We start from the raw sequence: 21,101 nt of genomic DNA, 5'->3' as shown, positions 1-21,101 counted from the left end.
CAATGTCTGTGCTTGTTGCACTGCAACTTGATATTAAAGAGAAAGACAAAGCCCTTCATGATCTAAGAGTGGGCGTCCTGCAAATAGCCATCAGGTACAAGCCTGCCTTGCATCATTTGCCCTCAATTACAGGACTGTGTGGACCTCAGTTTGGAGACACTACAAGAGGCTTGGAAGGCTGCCAAGTAAGCTTCCTGAGAGGAAAGGCTGGCCAAGACCTCATTTTGCATTAGTAGACAGGACATTAATTATCACAGCCTGAGGGCAGAACCAGCTCTTTCTCTACATCTGCGACTTTTTCCTAAACAGCATGAGGGAACTGAAAACACATCCTTACAGGCTCAAACTGGTCTCTGTCTGTGAGTCCCTCTGCAAGGCCCTGACTTCTTGGCTTCTGCATATCTGATGTGTTCTCCAACCTCAAGCACTTCATGTCCTTGTCGTTGCTGGGCAGACTGAAGTAATTGCTCTCCGGAGATGGACTGGCTTCACAAAGGCATGGGCATAATAAAGTAAAGAGGATGGTGGAGACGAATGATGTTGTTAGCCTATGTGCCTGATGTCTTGCACAGAATGTTTTTGTCCTGTCAAAATTCATATATTGAAGCCCTACCCCACCCCTAATGTGATAGTATTTGGAAATGTTGCTTTGGGAGGTAATTAAGGTTAAATGAGATCATGAGGGTGGGGCGCTCACATGGGAATAGCACCCTTATGAGAAGACACACTAAAGTACTGTCTCTCTCTCTCTCTCTCTTTCTCTGCATGCAAACAAAGAAGAGATCATGTGAGTACACAGTGAGATGGCAGCCACCCATGAGGCAAGAGAAGAGGCTGCAGACTGAAACCTACCTTGTACTGCCTTGAGCTTGGACTTTCTAGCCTCTAGAACTGAAAGAAATAAACTTTTGTTGTTTAAGCCACCTAGTCAATGGTATTTTGTTAACGATAACCTGAGTTACGATAACTAAGACACCCGGACAAGCAAATTGGGGCAAGAATGTGTGTGGATTGATTATCAAGTCAAGAAGCTTAGAGTATTAAAATGAAGACAAAGGAAAAATGAGATTTTTAGTGAGAAGAGTGACAAGATAAGATCTGGGATTTCTGAGAACCCAGATAGAATGGCCATACCTGCTAGTTTATAAATCTAAGATACTCCTTGATTCTATGCATTTAATTTTGCCCAGCTTTTATGGAGCACTTCCTCTGTGCATAGCACAGTGTTAAGAGTTGGGAGATTGAGAGGGAGATGAAACATTAACCCTTACTTTCAAGGTAGCCATCACAGATGAAAGAACAGGTGAAAATGGGAGGGGGGAACTTGGAAGGTGGGCTGAGAGTGTAAGCAGATCCCTGAGGTTTCATTTCAGAGCTCTACTCTTCACAGTCCTTCATTTAACTTCTTTTCAGCCACACAGTCTACATGAGAGAGTCCTAGGCCCAGGAGGAAAATAAGTGACCATTGTCACTAACTATGGGCATGCTGAAAGAACCAGGCGGTGCCCAGTTCTTGACACTCTTCATTAGAGGTGTTGCTCCACGTCAGCAGCAAACTATGTGCAAACGGCTAAAGGTAGTAACCTGGTGGTTAGAGTCCTGAGTACTAAGGTGCAAGAACTCAGCTCAAGGCTGCAGTGGACTTCCTGGGTTTGCTCCTTAGCCTTGCTCATTAGATCCCAGGCGGTGTTGGGTCTTGGTGCCCAGAGCTGCTTTTTCTTTAGGAAATGGATTCACTGTCAATCAAAGATGATGCTGGAGGATAAATGAGAAAGGAGGAACAGAGATTTCATTTTCAACAAGAAATAACAAAGATAGGAAATTATGAAATACTTAAGAATAAACTAAAAAGAGATCTGGAAATTTTAAGAGGGAAGCTAGAGCCCCGTATTATACTATTTACAAGACCATTTGGACAAATGGAAAGAAAATCCTTTTGCTAAATGGGAAAATGGAATACTATAAATATTTATTTTAATGCAAATTACTTTATGAGTATACCAATTTTACACTAATATCACTGTAGGATTTTAAAAATTCAATAAATAATTGTAAAGGTGCATTTAGAAAAATAAATGTTAAAGAATTAAAAGGCCAGATAAAATGACACCAAATCTAGATGTGGTGATGCAATAAAGATAGAAATATAGATAATGCAACAGAAGAGAGAATCCATAAATGAAACCAATTCTATATAATAACTTTATAAAAGCTAAACATAATTTCTAAAATAAGATAGGAAAGGGTGAGTTAATAAGTGGTATTTAGAGAATAAACTGAGAAAAACATTCTGATTCCCAACTTACTTTTCTCAACCAAATAGATTTTACCTAGATTAAAGGCTTGAATATATATATGTATATGTATATCTATGTATATATAATATATAAGTATATATACAAAATCACACTGTAGAAATCATAGTAATAAATTAGAGTATTTATTAAATTAAAGGGTAAGTCACAACTTCTAATCACTGAAGCAATAGATAAAATCTCTAATAAAAGCATCAGTAAAGATTTGGGGAATAAGCTTTTAAAAATCATGTTCAACAACAAAAAAAACCAACAATCCAATTAAAAAATGGGCAAAGGATCTGAACAGAGATTTCTCCAAAGAAGATATACGGATGGCCAAAACACATATGAAAAGATGCTCAACATCATTAGCTATCAGGGAAATGCAAATCAAAAGTACAATGTGGTATCACCTCGCTCCGGTCAGAATGGCTATAATTAACAAGACAGGAAACAGCAAATGTTGGAGAGGATGTGGAGAGAAGGGAACACTTGTACACTGCTGGTGGGGGTGCAAACTGGTGCATCCACTATGAAAAGCAGTATGGAGTATCCTCAGAAAATTAAGAATAGATCTACCGTATGATCCAGCTGTCCCACTGCTGGGTATTTATCCAAAGAACTTGAAAAGGCAAAGGCATAAAGATACTTGCACCCCTATGTTCATTGCAGCATTATACACAATAGCCAAGACTTGGAAGCAAACTAGGTGCCCATCAAGGGATGAATGGATAAAGAAGTGTGGTATTTATACATGATGGAATACTACTCAGCCATAAGAAATGATGAAATCCAGACATTTGTGACAATATGGTTGGACCTTGAGGGTATTATGCTGAGTGAAATAAGTCAGAGGGAGAAAGTCAAATACCATATGATTTCACTCATAAGTAGAAGACAAAAATAATGACAAACAAACACGTAACATTGGATATTGGATTGGTGGTCACCATAGGGGAAGGGGGGAGGGCAAAAGGGGTGATTAGGCTCATATGTGAGGGGATGCACTATAATTAGATTTTGAGTGGTGAACATGTTGTAATCTACACAGAATTTGAAATATATTATGATGTACATCCGAAAGCTATATAATGTTATAATCCAATGTCACAGCAATTAAAAAAATAAAAAATAAATAAAAATAAAAATCATGTTCATTAAAGATTAAATCTTAAAATAACATTAAGGAGAGCTTGTGGTTAGGTTTGTTCCATGGTGTCACAGACTTTAGCGGTAATAAGACTGAGCAAGAAGTAATGCAATGGTCTAGCAGGGTTCAGAGACTGGTCAGTAGACAACCGTGTGAGGCCACCAAGCTGTGGGTTTCAGGGCCAAGTGAGAAGATGATCAAGCAAGACAGTGGGGAGGTGGCATTTGGACCAAGTAACCAGACAACCACTGAGAAACAAATAGGTTCACGAGATTGATTACATGTAGGGAGAGGAAACAAATAAGTAAATAGACTGGGGATAATGAGAGAAGGATGGAAAGGGTGGAAGTTAGAACAAAGCTCCTAGTATTGGATTGGTATGTGAAGTATTGTGAACTCACGATTCACATGGTCTCAGAATTTCATGTTCATTGGTGAATCAGCTCACTCCTTTCTCTGTGAGGTCTGTCTTCTTAAGGGCTATCTGTTGCTTCATCTGACAGACTGGACCTGGCTTTGGGGAGGAAGCTGAAGATGTGGGAAGAGAAGTAAAGTCCTTTAAGGATGAGGATGAGGGAGGGGAACTCACACTTAGCTTGCCAAGCAGACACCACACGTCCTGAAGGATAGATGTACTTTGGATTTGTTTGGATGCTTAAAGATGCTCCCTCACTTCTGAGCATGAAAACAGTCTGAGAGGAATAAGCCAGCATAACCGTCTGTGACCCCCATGCCATCATTCTTTCTTCTCCTTTTCCTGTGGAAGTTGTGTGTAAGGAAAGGTGAGCATTATTCCTGCTGTTTTCCCTCCTAGAGATATTTAAACAGAGCATGGTAACTCCAGTTGGGGGATGCTGGAAATGGGAATGTGGCCCTGATGGTGGAGTGGGGCGGCCTCTGAAAAATCCCCACTCCCTCCCTGCCACAGCACAGAGATGCTAGGGTATGCAATTCCTTGAAATAATGACGGCAATAACTCCAAAGGCTCCTTTTCTGAGTAGAAGGAGCTCTAATAATAACCTTCTCCCTTATTTATTTCATGTCACTGTTGAATTTACAATCTCCAGATCTCCACACAATTCAAGAAGGATGATAAAGAGAAAATGAATTTTTTAGGATCAGGCAACATTGGCAGGATCTTGTGCACTCTGGATAGTTGACAAAAGACACTAAATGATGGTGATGTTTGTTTTTCTCCAGGAAGGCAAATGCAGTCCACCAAAATGGCGTGTCTCCAGCTTCCTCTTTAAGGGAGAGGACGGAAGATGTAGCCTGGACTAGAAAATTTCATCATGAATCTCAGGATCCACCACATTTCTAGAGATGGAATATTCTGCTGCTACTCTCTCACTGAGGTCTCAATCACTTTTTCAGGCAAGATCACAATCTTTTTTCACTCAGTGAGAGCCTGGGTTTGATGGATAGACTGAGAAAGCAAGAGGATGCTGGCCGTCGTCATGGATGGGAAGGAGTGGCAGGTATGGGTTGAGCTTACTTGATTTTCCATGATAACACCCAAATAAAGTCTTTGTGACATGCCTGCTAAAGCCTGAAATCCTTTTATTAAGGTAGAAATTCTTAGTGAGAAACTAGGCTTAAATGCAAATTCCAAGGAAGCCATCTATATGAGCTTAACATAATCTGACAATTTTTTTTCTTTTCTCAATAGTGTATAAAATAATCAGGCTTCTTCCAATCAATGGCATCTAAGATTTGTAAAACTGCCATGGTATATCCTTGAACAGTAAACACAGAGATTACATAAAACTGTAACTTTTAGAATTGATTTCTATTTAAACTTTAAAGAACAAATAATTTCAATGTTATTCTGTTTCAGGTTACATGAAAAAATGATGAAGTCTCCAATTCATTTTGTTATGATAGTATAACTTTATCATCAAAACCTCAGAGAGCTAGTACAAAGGAGAAAAACTATGGTTCCGTTTAACTTACTAATATAGGTGCAATAATTCTAAACAAAATATTTTCAAATTAAATCCAGCAGCATATTCAAGCCTAACATATCAAGGTAAGAGGATTTATTCAAGGAACACAATCATGGTTTACCATTCGAAAAAACTAGAAACATAATACCTTACATGAGAAAAGAGAATAACCATAAAATTATGTTAATAGATACTGAAAAGTCACTTGATGGAATCTAGCAGCCTTTTCTAATAAAAATGCTAAGTAAGTTAGCTCAAAGGCTGACAATCTGCAAACATTAGCAGTGCACATTGACATAATAGTGAAATAAAGCTACTGCCATTAAAATCAGTAATAGGACAGGGATTTCCTGCATCACTATTTACAGTCCATAGTTTTGATGTGCCTTTCTAATAGAGCCAGAGAGGAAAATTAAACTGAATAATCAGTATAAAATATAGTGAGAGATAAAATGTATTTTCAGACGCTATGATTATAAACCTAGAACAAAACAAAAAATTCTAGTCAAAGTAAAAGAACAAAAATCCTAGTTGAATGATAGTAGAATTATATAAAAATGATGTTATACATGATCATTACACATACATTCATTCATTTTTCATTCAACAAATATTTTTGAATAGTTATTTTATGCCAGGCAATATTTTAGGTGGTGGAAATACAGAGGCAAGCAGAAGCTTCCATAGAGCTTACATTCTAATAGAAGGGATATAGTAATAAACAATTTTTAAAAATCAATAAAATATTGGATAGGGAATGCTATGGTGAAAATAAAGTGGGGTCGTAAAATGGGCATTTATATAGAGAGAGGGAGAGACAGAGACTGGATAAGAGGGTGGTTCTTTTAAGTGACCTTGGAAGGCTCAGGAAGGAGATGCCATTCAGGTTAAGACATGACTGTCAAAATTCTGTAGTTTTTATTCTTAAGAGTAACAAATCAGAAATTAAAAAAGAAAAAAGTCCCTTTGTATTGGCAACAAATCTCTAAAATGTACCTAGGTCAAATTTTAACAAAAACGTGCAGGACCTATAATGAGAAAGCTGTAAGTTTTACAGGAGGACGTAAAGCAAGATTGAAACAAATGGAGCAGCATATGCTATTCTTGGATGGGAAGATTTGCTACTATGATAATACCAATATTTCTGATATTAATATATACATTTAATGCACACATTGGTGAGTATTGTGAAGGTAAAAGGAGGCGGGAAGAAAAGAAATCTGCTACTTGGTTGGGAAGCTAAGAACATTGGGGGAAGATGAAGGATTTGATCTAGACATGTTGAGTTTGGAGTGCCTGTGGGACATCTAGGTATGGATGTGCAGGAGGAAGTTGAGTTCTGAGTCTGCAGCACAAGATCTAAGTCTGCACCGGGACCCTCTGTTACTGACTCCCTTCCACCTAGCACAGAGCTGACAAAAACTAGGCCCTTAGTAAACGTCTGTGTACAAATTGAGTGCACCACATAAATGTGATCAAGCTTTGTTAATAAATCAGGTTATTACTTTTCCACTCTTGAGTTGTAGGAACTCCCTATATATTTTGGAGATTAACCTCTTATCAGACATATGTTTTGCAAATATTTTCTCCATTTTTTAGGTTGCCTTTTCACTTTGCTGATTCTTTCCTTTGTTGTGTAGAAACTTTGCAGTTTAATGTAGTCCACTGTTTATTTTTGTGACCTGTGTTATTAGTGTTGTATCCATGAAATCATTGCTAAGACAAATGTCATGAAACTTTTTCTCTATGTTTTCTTCTGGGAGTTTTACACTTTGGGTCTTAGGTTAAAGTGTTTAATCTATTTTGAGCTGATTTTTGTGTACAGTATAAGGGTTCAATTTCATTCTTTTATCCTACACCATTTGTTGAAGAGGCTATCCTTTCCCCATTGTGTAGTCTTGGCACCCTTGTTGAAGATCAGTTGACCATACATGTATGGGTCTTTTTCTGGGCTCTATTCTATACCATTGGTCTATATGTCTGACTTTATGCCAGTACCATACTGTTTTGATTATGGTAGTTTGGTAATATATTTTGATATCAGAAAGTATGATGCCTCCAGGCTTATTCTTCTTTATCAAGATTGATTTGGCTGTTCAGGGTCTTTTATGGTTCCATACAAATTGTAGCCTCTTTTTCCTATTTCTGTAAAAAATGCCATTGGCATTTGGATAGGATTGCGAGAATCTGTAGATTGCTTTGCATAGTTTGGACATTTTTAGAAAATTAAGTCTTCCAATCCACGAACACAGGACATCTTCCATTTATTCGTGTCTTGTTTAATTCTTTCATCAGTGTTTTGGAGGTTTCAGTATACAAGTCTTTAACATTCTTGGTTAAGTTTATCCCTAGGTAGTTTATTCTTTTTGGTGCTATAGTAAATGGGATTATTTTCCTAATTTATTTTTCAGATATTTTGATGTTAGTATATATACACACACAAGTGATTTTTCTGTGTTGATTTTGTATCCTGCAAATTTCCTGAATTTGTTGATTAGCTCTAACAGGTTTTTTAATGGAGTTTTTAGGGTTTTATATATATATAACTATATCATCTGCAGGCAGGGACAATTTTACTCCTTTTCTGATTTGGATGCCTTTTCTTTCTTTTTCCTGGATAATTCCTCTGGCTAGGACTTCCACTACTGTGTTGAGTAGAAGTGGTAGTGACAGTTGGCATCCTTGCCTTGTTCCTGATTTTGGAGGAAAGGCTTTCAGTTTTCACCATTGAGTATGATGTTAGCAATGGGTTTTTCATATGGCCTTTTATGTTGAGGTAATTTCCTTCTGTTCCTAGCTTGTTGAGGATTTTTATCATGAAAGGATGCTGAATTTTGTCAAATATTTTTTCTCCATCTATTGAGGTGAAAAAGAGAGAAGACTCAAAGAAATAAGATCAGAAATGAGAGAACAGACATTAAACTGATCCCACAGAAATAAAAAGGATCATGAGACTACTACGAATGATTACATGCCAACAAACTAGACAACCTAGAAGAAATGGATAAATTCCTAGAAACATACGACTACTTCAAGATTAAATCAGTAAGAAATATAAAGTCTGAACAGACTTATAACTAGTATGGAGATTGAATCAATGATTCAAAAACCTGTCACCAAAGAAAAGGCCAGGACCAGACTGCTTCACTGGTAAATTCTATCCAATATTTAAAGAAGAATTAATGCCAATTCTTCTCAAACTCTTCCAAAAATTTGAAGAGGAGGGAACACTCCAAACACATTTTTGAGGCCAGCATTACCATCAGACCAAAGCCACACAATGACACCAAAAGAAAAGAAACTACAGACTGTTATCTCTGCTAAGCATGGATGCAAAAATCATCAACAAAATACTAGCAAACCAAATCCAAAAGCACATTAAAAGGATCATACAGCACGACCAAGTGGGATTTATCCCTGGGACACAAGGACGGTTCAACATATGAAAGTCAATTAATGTGATACACCATGTTAACAGAACAAAGGATAAAATTCACAGTTGTTTCTTTTTATATGACACACACTCTCATTTGTTTTCTGACGGCAAACTAGGACTCCAGCAGCTACAAGTGGAAGCAATTATCTAAGACTTTAAAGAAATCAGCAAAGGCATTTTGCATATTAAAATCAGAATTGACTTACAGAAATCAGTCAATGTATCTGCTAGAAATTTAAGCAGATTTAAGGGAAATTGAGTCTGGCTGTTGGCCAAAAATTGTATGCATGATTTTTTTCAGGCCTGACCATAGGTAATTACAAAGACTTTACTTAACAGATTTCATGGGGGACTTGGTGTAGTTCCTAAGGGGAATTGACTCAGGATCCTTGTCTAGTCATGCTCTTACTCATATTGCATTCATAGTCCAGGTGCCCTCATTCAGAGGTCTCTAACTGGGGCCTTCAACTGAGGCCTATCTCAGGCGTCTCAGCAGAGGCCTCCTTATGGCTGTAGTGGGATATTGAAGACCCTTTTCTCTAGAATCAGTACTCAGTAGTTTCCCACTCCTCGCCCTTTCCTAAAACCCTCCCCCAGCCACCAAGTCCATAAAATTGCAGGAGCCTTGTGTTGAGGTTGCCTTGGCAATGAGATGACCCCCCCATCTGTGCGGATCCACTTGGTTACACCAGTCCATGGGTTAAAATGGAACAGCAGGGAGTTGGCACTTTATCCAGTTTAGTCTCTTGCTTAGACTATCACAGTAAGTGATTAAAGCTTGATTTTACTTTCATTTTTGGTTTGTTGTTTTAATCAACTACTCTGACACCTGGAAACTCAGTTCTCTTTCCAGCTCAGCTGAGCCATAGACAAAAATCAAATCTAAAACTTGCTCAGGAAAATGTGCTTGATTCAGAGGTTGGAAAGCTCCTGAGACTTGGGACATTAAGGAGGGCCTGAGAGCATATTTTTCTCTTAATTTGTTAGCCACTATGGGCTTTTCACTTTTGGAACATGAATAAGTAGCCCTGTCAAAGCTAGATGAGATGTGGGAAACATATGCTCCAAATAGTCTCATTTAACAAGAGAAAAACTGATACCTAGAGTGGTGATAAATTAACGGCAGAGAAAGGACAGATCATGGAAGAAGTACCATGCTCATGCTTTGTCTTGGGGAAGGAGCCTGGCTATTAGAGAGGAACAGAATGGACAAGAGCTTGAATAATTACTTGACAGACATTTTTCTTGACCACCATCAGCATCTCTCTCTCTCTCTCTCTTTTGAGCCCTGCCAGTTGTCTATCTGCTGATAAAAGTCTGCTTGAGAAGTTTATATCTGCCTTGACCAGCACCAAATTCAGGGGGCCTCTATCAACTCTTTAGTCAAGAACAGGCTCAGCAGCCTATTTTAGGCCAGTGGTTCTCAATTGGGGGTGATTGTGCCCCTACAGGAATCTGGCCCCTATAGACAGTTTTGGTTGAGTATACATTTGGAGAGGGTGCTACGGGCAATCAGAGCATAGAGGCCAGGGATGCTGCTAAACATTCTGCTTTACACAGGACAGCTTTCCATGACAAAGGGTTATCCAGTGCCGAATGTAATAGTGTCAAGGTTGAAAAATCCTGTACTGTACCATTGCAGATTAAGGATCCCATCCACAAAATGCATAGCCTTGGCAAGATCCCTTCTTTTCTTTGTGCCTCAGTATATCCATCTAAAATAGGGCTGGACAAGCTGATTTCTATAATTGTTTCCCATTTGATTGCACCACAATTATAGCCGTATTTTCAGAAATTGAGAGTAGTGTTCCAGAAAATATCGTTTTTAAAACCATACCTCATACTTTTTTTTTTTTCACAGTCTGATTCTTTGCTGATTAACCCAGCTCCTGAGCAGGCCTAAGGAGTTAATCAGTACTTCATCCACTCATTCATTTATGCAGTCCCAACTCCGACACAGACGCATCCGCATTGCAGAGGCCCGCCTCATTAACAAAGAATCCTACCAGCTGTTCCAGCCTAGATGCCATGTCCTTCATTTCCATGTCCTAATTCAGCAGAGAAAAAGTTGTGTTTCACGAGGATGTATCTGACTGCTAAAATGTAAGGAATCTGGTTGCCGACAGGAAGTGTTGACAGGCGCTTGGGAGCTGGCTAGCTCAGCGGACTCTGCTAAGTGCTGGCAGTAAAGAAAGGTATTTTCCAAGCCTCTTTAAAGATAAGTATGAAAGTCTGTAAAAAGAAAAAAGTAGGTGAGGACAGAGTCATTACTGGAGATCACAGCAGGGTGTAGACACTGGGGAAGGAACAGGAGGGAGGAAGGGAAAGTAGAGGAAGATAATGAACTTTTATATCCTGTTTTTTTCTATGCCTCCACCTTATTTTCCCATGTCTCTGTATGTAGAGTAAAGTTAAGTGTCAAAGATGCTATTCATATTTCTACCCCTGCCCTTCATGCAGCCCTACACAGGTCACTGAATGAGACAATCATTTAAATACATGGTCTAAGAGAGAAAAGCTTATAGAGACACAGAAGTTTTTCACTAGTCAGAACTGAGTATCCCTTATGGGTGCTGGCTTCATGCACCACAGCCCTGAGATGACTTTGAACATTTGTCAACTACATGTCCTTTCTAATCCAAGATGCCTCTCTCACTGAAGCTGGGTATATTTTAAATTGTGGTGCTTGTGTATCATCATCTGCCATTTCCAAAGATTTGAGCACCACAGTGTGTGAGGAAGAGGAAGAAATAAACTCAGGCAGGCAAGAAGGAAGGAACTTTCTGAGTTGCTGTGCTGTATTGTGTGGTCAAGAATCCCTGAGTCCTCAAACAAGATGAGAATGTTTCGGAAGAAACAAATTATTTTTGATAGTGAATTTGATTTCTTGGGGCAGCAAAACAGACAGAAGCAACTGTGAGATTTCCTGTCTGTAATCGTGCCAGCCTGACATTTCACCTCAGTCTGTGGAAGATGTCTGCAACTGGGAGAGCCAGCCTCTGCGGCCAGGGGGTCATCAGAAAATTGAACTGAGAATGAGACACTATCAGGACACTGAGAGGCATGCTCTGACCTGACTATGAGAAGGTGGAAGGCAGAAGCGACAGATTTCCACACAACGCTTCAAGCACATTCATATTAGTTTTCCTGCTTCTCCAGGGGAGAGAGGGAAGGGCAGCCGTTCCCATCCTCTGCCACAAGGATAGTGCTTTGTGCGTAGGCAGACAATATTGAATTAAAAGCAACTTTTATTAAAGATTGAGATTTGCTGAAGTTTTACCAACTAATTAGAAGCAGAAATGGGACTAAAACTGGTTTCCAGACTGATGATGTCCTGTACCAAAACCAAAAGCGATTACAGGCACCAGTTCCACAGAATAGGTCAAAATCCTTATATGTTATGCTTCTTAGAGGATAGACAGCTTCAGAAATCATCACCAAAAAGATCCATTCTAGTGGAACACCAAGAAAACTACTCCTTAAAACAAATTCAGATATATAGAGATAATATATATATTTTTAATGAGGTGTTTATTTTTTCTAACACCATAGAAACACATAGAAATCAAAGGCTTTAGTCCAGAATGTAGTCTGATGTTGAGGAAGGCTGGAGGAGAAAGACATTGTTGTTAATGGCCCAGCAGTGCCATTCTTGGTTGGTGAAAGAGCAATGAGACATAAAAGCAGTAACTCAGAGACACCCATGGGTCATAAAGAGAAGTCTCACTCATCTGAATAGGGCTCTGCTTCCTCCTCCACATGTGTTCCTAAAATTAGCAAGCCTGAAAGGATATCTTTGGTCAATAAGTAGTAATAATAATAAAAAATAATAATATAATCTATGCAGTTACAAGAGGAGAGAAAAGGAAAAAGAGAATAGGAGTAAAAAAGAGAATAGGAGATGAAGAATACTGACGAGAAAATATATTATGACATACTAGATGAAAATTGTAACCACATATATTCCCATGGATTAAAAAATATTGTAAAGTAATTATCTGCATAATATGAAAACACAGTCAGAGGTATAGGAACTTAGGGAAGGTATGATGTGACAGCAGAGAGAGACAAATCATGAGTGACAGAGCCCAGGAAAAACAACCATGTAAGCAATTAGAAGCAACCCCCAAATGGGGAAGACAGGCCAAACAGACTACAAGGGACATAAGAAGAGGAATGATGAACACAAACAACATGGAATTTTTAAAAATAGAGAGAAAGTGTAGATATATTAAAAGGAAAGGGACATTCCAACTATGTCTATTAATAGCCTACAAAAATATTAACATACCCAAAGAAGAGCAACAAATAGTGAGACAAAAACCCCAAAGATATAAATCAAAATATGTTTTCAGAAATAAAAGCAGATTTAAATATATAGGTTGAAGTCACTGGACATCAGACAATGCAGGACGGTGATCAGGGAGATGGGAGATAAATGATGTGAGCCCTGTGATTGCCTAACTTATTGCCTTGAGAGAATTTCCCAGACACAGATCAGGGAGGGGGAACCTAGGCAAAGTCCTGTGGCTTCTTGAATTGAGAGATGGAGCTGACACGTTGGGGAGACCAAGGTGGCTAGAGTTGTCAGGGCAGTGCACCAGAGAGGAGAGAGGGGCACAGAGAGAAAACCCTGTAGATGTGCAGAGGACCCTCCCAATTCCCAGCAGAGGACGGATCAGTGCAGGCCCGTGAGGAGACTTCCTGAGGCTGCCATCTGAAAGGACTGCAGGAAACAGTGCCCAATACGCAGATGCCCACAGGGTCAGGAGAAGAACCCGTTCCTACTACCTAGACTGGACCACAGAGAAAAGAAAGTTGAGAAGCCAGAAAACCAGAAGCGTTTCTAACGAAATATAAATTATGGAAACTGGCTTCATAGGAGATAATAAATCCAAACTAATCCATCACCATAAGAAATAGAGAAAGTTAGCAAAGTTACATCCACTAAAAGTCTTCGATTCAGATGATTTCACAAGGAAAAGATCTGTCCAAATTTAAGAGTAAATATCTCCAATACTATTAAAACTCTTTCAGAGCATTAAAAGACAGAAGAAAACCTTCCAAATTCATTTTATAAATTTAGCATAAGATTGATACCAAAATTTCTGACAAAGTTAATATAAAAAGTAAAACAAAATATTGTCAACCAAAATTGCATATTTATCCAAGTCAAAGGACTGTATCACAACATCCACTTAAAAATTCCAATTAGCATTGAGCGCTTACTATTGGATCAATTTGGCATTTCAAATCACTGATAAAAATATGGGTTATTTAATAAATGATATTGCAACAATTAAAAAGTGATCTGGGAGGCTGGCCCCTTGGTGTAGTGGTTAAGTTCAGTGTGTTCCACTTCGACAGCCCAGGTTCATGGGTTCAGATCCTAGGCATGGACTTACACCACTCATCAGCCATGTTATGGCAGCGACCCACATGCAAAGTAGAGGAAGATTGGCATGGATGTCAGCACAGGGCTAGTCTTCCTCAGGTGAAGAAGAAAAAGAGGAAGATTGGCAACAGATGTTAACTCAAGGTGAATTCTCCTTAGCAAAAAGAAAAAAAAAAAAGCCATCAGGGGAAAAATAAGCAGTACACATTCTTGATACCTTAGACCAAAATAAATCCCACAAATAGTTTGGGCAATTATTTAAATTTGAAAAATAAAAGTACAAAAGTAGTAGAAAGAAACATGGATAATTATTTTTAATAACTTTCTCATGGGAAAAGCCTTTTTAAGCATAATACAAGTCTGAGAAACCATAACGCAAAAGACTGATAAATTGACCCAGTGACAAGGGAGTGGGTGGTAGGGTGGGCCAGAGTAAAGATGGAACAATACTGGCCATGAATTGCTGATTGTTGTAGATAGATGGTAAGTACATGAAAGTTTATTATATATTTCTTTCTGTTTTTATGTTTTAAGTTTAAATAATTTCAAATAACAGAAAAAAAGAGTGTAATATTATATAAATAATTAACGTAAAATACACTTTATTCTATGTTATCCAATACATATAGCACATGATGCTTATTCTCATTAGGAAGATGATTTTTGAGCCTACATTAGAGTAATAAAAGAATTACATGCCGCTATAGAATATTACCAGAAACTAAATTGTATAACAGGAAGTCAGTGGATTAAAGTATGTATTTAGAGACATCAAGATGAGATAATAATCATTCATTGTGTATCACAAAATGCATGAAGTTACTTTAAGTTCAAGAAAAAAACTACTTTGTACTTGTCAATATAAACACATTTTATTAAATCATTTTTTAAATCAAATGAGCTACAAACATTTCAGAACATTTTTCAAGGCAAAAGACAAAGTCAAAGGACAAATGGTAAACTGGGAAAGAAAATAAGTGCAACCCACATCACAGGTTACTGTGCAAAATGCTCCAGACAAGCACTGTATGCCTCTTTTGGTGATCCATTGGCAGAGGGTCAGCAAGTTGCATGGGCCCCATTCCTCTGAGAACTGGTTACGCTTGGGTCAGGTGCAAATGGATTCTCTTTGGGGCTGTGCTTCAGGAGAGGGGCTTTGCTTCCTTGTTGCTCTCCCAGTCTATAAGGAAAACATGAGAGCAGCCCTGCAGGTCCAAGGACGGACAGAGGTTGGATGCCAGCTGTTTAGCAGAGTTGCTTATCACTGCCAGATATTCAAGATACTTCCACCTTGTAATATTGTGGAAAGTTGAGACTGAAGAAGCCCATGGTATTAGAGAGAGAAGGAGCCACTAACTTATTACCAGGCAACCAAGAGAGGAATGCTTGGGTTACCCACAAACATTCTCTTTTGTCTTTCCACACAAAGAGCTCATTTCACTAATATATAAAGAGTTCCCATAAATCAATAAAAGGACTGACACTGTAATATAAAATGGGCAACCTTGTGAACAGAAAGTTCATCAAAAAGCAAAAGTACAAATGGCTCTGAAATACACATAGAATTACTTAGGTCTAGTAATAATTATATTGATGCCCATTCTAAGGGAGGGAGACATATGTAATTGGAGAAGGTCAAACATGGGGTTAAACTGTATTTCTAACATTATATTTCTTTGGCTGGTGGTGGGCACAAAGATCCTTGTCAAGTTATTCTTTATACATTTTCTTATGATTAAGTGTTTAATGATAATATTTTACTGAGAAAAAGACTACAATAGATTCATCCTATATGCTAGCTGTATTTTTTAAGTAGGAAAATATTGAAAACGTCTATCTTTAGAGCGTTGTTTAAATAAATTATATTCCCTTCATTCAAAGTGATAATAGATAGTAATTCAAAAAGAATGAGGCAATTCTATATGTATTGTATGATAATTGCTGATATATCAATAAGCATAAAATCATCCTGCACAACCTTGAGTGTAGAATGTCCTTACTGTATAAAACTTAGAAATTATCTATATAAAATACAGCACAAGAAACTGGGGAAATGATTGCTTCTTGGATGGGAACTAAATGGTGGAGAGACAGAGGAGCAGGGATGGGAGAGAGGAAATTTATTTTTAATGTGTATTCCTCTGAACAATTTGGATTTTCTGTCCCTGTATGTATTACCTTTTCAGAAAGTAAATAAACATTTTAAGTGAGTAGAAGTATCATGAATATCCTTTATGGTATGCTGGAAGAACATTCAATACAATACAAATACTTACTGACTGCCTACAATGACCCTACTGTGCTGGGTACTAGGGATACAGCAGATCCTGCCTTTAAGTAAGTTACATTCTAATGGTGGAAACACTTCTAACCAGCCTCCCTCTCTCCTCAGTCAAAAGTCTTCAATGGCTCCCCGGTCCTGCAGTCTCAATTCTAGTCTTCTTTGTTGAATTTGGACACTACACTGCCACATTCTCCTTCCTTTCTTCTTCAGTACCCCTTTGTTACAGCCTGTGCTGCAGGCAAAGTTGATGACTTGCTGCTCCCAATATATACCCACATTTTCCATCCCCATACATTTGTTCGCCTTCTTTCCTCTAATTGGAACCTACTTTATTTCAACTCTTCTGTCCAAAAGTTTTTCCCTTTTGTGGCCCAGTTCAAAGACCACGACTTCTGCAAATTTTTGCTTAACCTCTCTAAAAGGAGACTTTCCTTTCTCTCCATTACCAGTCTTTTAATTTCTCTCACTGCATTCCCCTTTATATTGATTTTAGACATTTATGAAAACTTTATTAGTATGCATTTTCCTTGAAGACAAGGACTATTTCCTAGACATCCCTGAGTCTCCCATAGCCCCTAATATTTCGTAATTAGTCAACATGCAATCACTGAACCAATTAATAAAAATGACCACAACAATAAACAACTGAATTAATGAATGGAAAATTATTATAAAAGGCAGTGCTATTAATACATGTCCATCCCAGGAAAATTAGCATGCAACTAATTTGTGGTATTATCTCAGGGGAAGCTCAGTATCTAACAAAAGAGCGTCTTAAGTCTAATTGACCCAGAGAATGTTAGAGAGCACGGGGTGGAAGCAGAAACCTTCCAATACACCTCCTCCATCCACCTCCTAGCCCTGAGTGAGGCAAGTTCTCACCATCTGTAATTTATTAAGCCACAGGACTGTGTCTGTCAACCTGGCCTATGCATTGATTCCTCAATGGAGGGCTCTAAAAGTCTTTATTTTTAGACATAATGAAATATAATTCTAGGACCTATTCTCAACTAAATTAACATGTTTGTTACTTTTAGAGTAGACTGCACATTACCTATTTATTTCAGCTGGAAAGCTGAGTATAATATTCCTTTTAAACCAAGACCAAAAATAACTCCTATTTGGCTTCACATGTGGCACCCCAATTTGGGCTATCAATAATCCTTTTAGATTCTGTAGCCCCCTGCTTATAATAAACCATCAACAGCAGTACCTCTACTGTGCCCTTGGCCTGAGACACAGTGTATTTTCTTGGATGAAAAAGGTTCAAGCTGGGAATTCTAAAGTTGCTGAACCATTTTATGTTCCATATATTTGACAGTCCCTGCTGCTTTTTCTTCAGTATTGCTATGTATATGCACTAGATTTACATTTGAAAATACAATTGGCACGCTGGAGCATCTATCATTTTAAACCTCTCTTCTTAAAGGGAGCTGGCCCTTTCAATGAACTCAGAGCGCCAGCACAACATCACGGAAACTTCAGAATTGGAAATCTGACTTTACTTACTATATTTTAATCTTTTTCCTCCAAGCTGCTGTGACTAACTCTTCATGTGAAACCTCTGTGTTTCCGTATGTGTGTCATTTATTTAAAGTTTGATCGATTGGTTGACCTACTTATAAAATATGCATAGACAAGAGAGCACTGATATGTGAATGTTCTCAAACTGAGCTTGTGTAACCAGATCGGGAAACATAGTCATCAGCACTCTAGAAGTTTTCCTTATACTCCCTTTATGTCATTACTTTCTCCCAAAGTTAACCCCAATTTGGACTTTGAACAGCATAGATTCCTATAAAATATGATTGCTATTTTGTTTGAATAACAAAATATGTGCTCATTTGTGTGGTTCATTGCATGCAGAACTCTATTTGTGAGATTCTTCTATACAATTAGGTGAAGTTGGAGACAATTCATCCTCATTGTTGTACAATATTCCCCTATGTAAATATACCGTTATTTATTTTTCTATTCCACTTTTGATGGGCATTGGGTAATTTCCAAGGTAGGGCTAAGTGTTGCTATGAGCTTTCTAGTAGCTATCTTCTGGTAGAATAAGTACAAATTTCTTGTTCATGGGATATGTATATGTTTAACTATAGTAGATACAGCCAAACAGTTTTGTTAGCAACACACTCTCACTAGAAATATATAAAAGTACTGGTTACTCCAAATGTTTGCCAACAGTTACCATTTTACAGCTTTAATCTGCATTTTCATGCTGACTAACAAAGTAAAGCACTTTTTCCTTTGTTTACTGGCCATTTAGATATCTTCCTTTGTGGAGCATCCATTCTTTTAATTGTTTGTCCATTTTTCAATTAGATTGTCAGTCATTTTCCTATTGATGTCTATTGATTTAAAAACATATATTGTGGATATGAGTCCTTTGTTGAACATACGCACTGTAACTGTTTTTTTCCCATTCTGTGAGTTGCTTTTGTACCCTCTTAATGGTGTGTTTTGGAGAACAAAAGCCCTTGATTTTAATATAGATAACTTTATCAAGTTTTTCTTTTGTAGTTTATACTTTTTGTGTCCTATTTAAGAAATATTTGTTTACCTCAGGTTTATAAAGATGTTTGCCTATGTTTTCACCTGAAAGCTTTGTTGTTTTAGCATTTAGATCTATGATTGATCTAGAACTGATTTTTTTGGTGTGGTTTGAAGGGTCAAGGAAATGTCTTTTCCCCTTGAAATCAAATGACTCAGCACTGTTGATTAAAAGGATTACCCCTTCCTCCACTGCACTGCAGTAACATCTTAGTCATAATTAGGTGACCACAAATGTATGGGATCTATTTCTGGACTATTTATTCTGTTCTGCTGTTAGATTGTATTTTTTTGTCTTAGTTTCATTGTATTAATTACTATGTCTTTATACTAGAGATTGGTAGCTGGTAATTTAGGTCTTCTAGCTTTCTTTTTCTTTTTTTTTTTTGTTCCTTTGCTTACTTTTTAGCCCATATGAATTAAGATTCAGCTTGTCATTTTCTCTCTCTGTGCACTCCCACAAAAAATCTGCCAAGATCTCATCTGGAATTGCACTGACTTTACAAGTTAATTTGGGGGAAAACTGACATCTTCAAAATACTGAATCTTCCAATCCATGAACATAGTTTATCCCTGCTCTTATTTAGATCCTCTTAATTTGTTCAATAAAGTTCTGTAGATTTCGAATCTATGATGTAGAACCAGTTCTGTTTTCTAACCATTTCAGGTCACTATATGCATGACTAGGTCATAACTTGACCCACATGTCCCTTACCAACTCAATTCAACAATATGCAAACTGGTTTACACACTTTTCAATGAATCAAATCTCTGGATCACATGCTGGACGCTGCAATAATGTCAACTCACTGTGAAAGTTTCTAAACACTTACTTTTAGTTTCTGTACTTATCTCGTTGCTAACAAGTAAGAAACAAAATCACAGACTGGTTCTGCTCCATGAGCCATACTTTGAGTAGCAATGGTAGAGAGGTTCTGCACATTTTGTTTAGATTTTTTTTTCTATTTGACTTTTTATGCTTTTGTAAATGGTACCATTTTAAAATTTCCAAATATGATTTCCAAACTAATTATTTCCTTCAGCATTTTGCTTCCCTCCAGGAAATAAACCTTCAGATGTCATTGTTTTCAAGAACATCTGTTTCTAACATATTCTCTAGTCTTTTTGATCTGCCATGTTTGGAAAGACAAGGTAGGTTATCCTAGCATCAAACCTTTTCCAGAAGAAGGAAAGTTTTTCTATTCTCTATTTCCTACTCTATTTTGGTGACATCAAACTGATCTTCATTCACATTAAATGATTCACTTGAAACATATGGGGATGACATTATCATTTGCTTTTTAAATGAGCTTAATAAATTGACACTTTCTGTCCATGTAAATTATAGATTAAAAATTCATGCATCCTGTGGGAACTCAGTGAAGATCTACTGAGAAAAAAATAACAGCATTAGACTGTTCACTATTTCTCTATTTCACCTCAGGGTCTGATTATAATATTCCTTTAAACCAAGGCCACTAATAACTTATATTTTTAGAGGATATTTGCTAGGACAAAAGCTGTGGTGCAGGAAATTTAAGTGGTTTATCTGAAGCTCTTAAGATTGTCAAAGGCAGAATAAATCCAGAACTTTCTCTTAACATGCATTCCTGTACTTTTCCTTCTCAATTACGTTGTTCACAATCTCTGCCAAAAACTCCCTCCTTAGCACTCTCTCACCCTCTGTATAGACTATCCACAGGTGTGGTCTGAAAGGATAAGACAATGGGGTGAGTGTTGGTTTCTGGTTTTAAAACCCCTACTTTCCTCCATTGACACAAATTCCCACTTCTCTTCCCAACCAGCTTTCTCCCTGGAATCCCACATATATTCTTCATGAAAATGTCAGGTATATATGTGATCTGCCTCCAACAAAGTCTTACCTCTTTGCCCTTTATCTGTAGTGAATAAAACAACTTTAACTTTGCCAATAAAATTTTGACTTGCTGTTGAATGAGCTATCATTCTTAAAACTCAATATCCAGAAAAGCCTAAGGGAAAATGTTTCATTAATCATAAAATATTAGATCTGGAAGC

The 21,101-nt window shown here is 37.6% G+C and overlaps 1 long non-coding RNA gene across 1 annotated transcript in view; it reads right to left on the bottom strand.

Annotated features, from left to right (window-relative positions):
* LOC111768153 (uncharacterized) overlaps positions 1–21,101 on the bottom strand; it is a 103,425-nt gene that overhangs the window by 36,820 nt on the left and 45,504 nt on the right. The gene's annotated exons all lie outside the window — the stretch shown is intronic.

Source organism: Equus caballus, chromosome 15 (assembly GCF_041296265.1).
Source record: "Equus caballus isolate H_3958 breed thoroughbred chromosome 15, TB-T2T, whole genome shotgun sequence".
NCBI lineage: Eukaryota > Metazoa > Chordata > Mammalia > Perissodactyla > Equidae > Equus > Equus caballus.
Note: the sequence above shows the minus strand (reverse complement) of the source record. Positions and strands in the feature narration are given on the sequence as shown.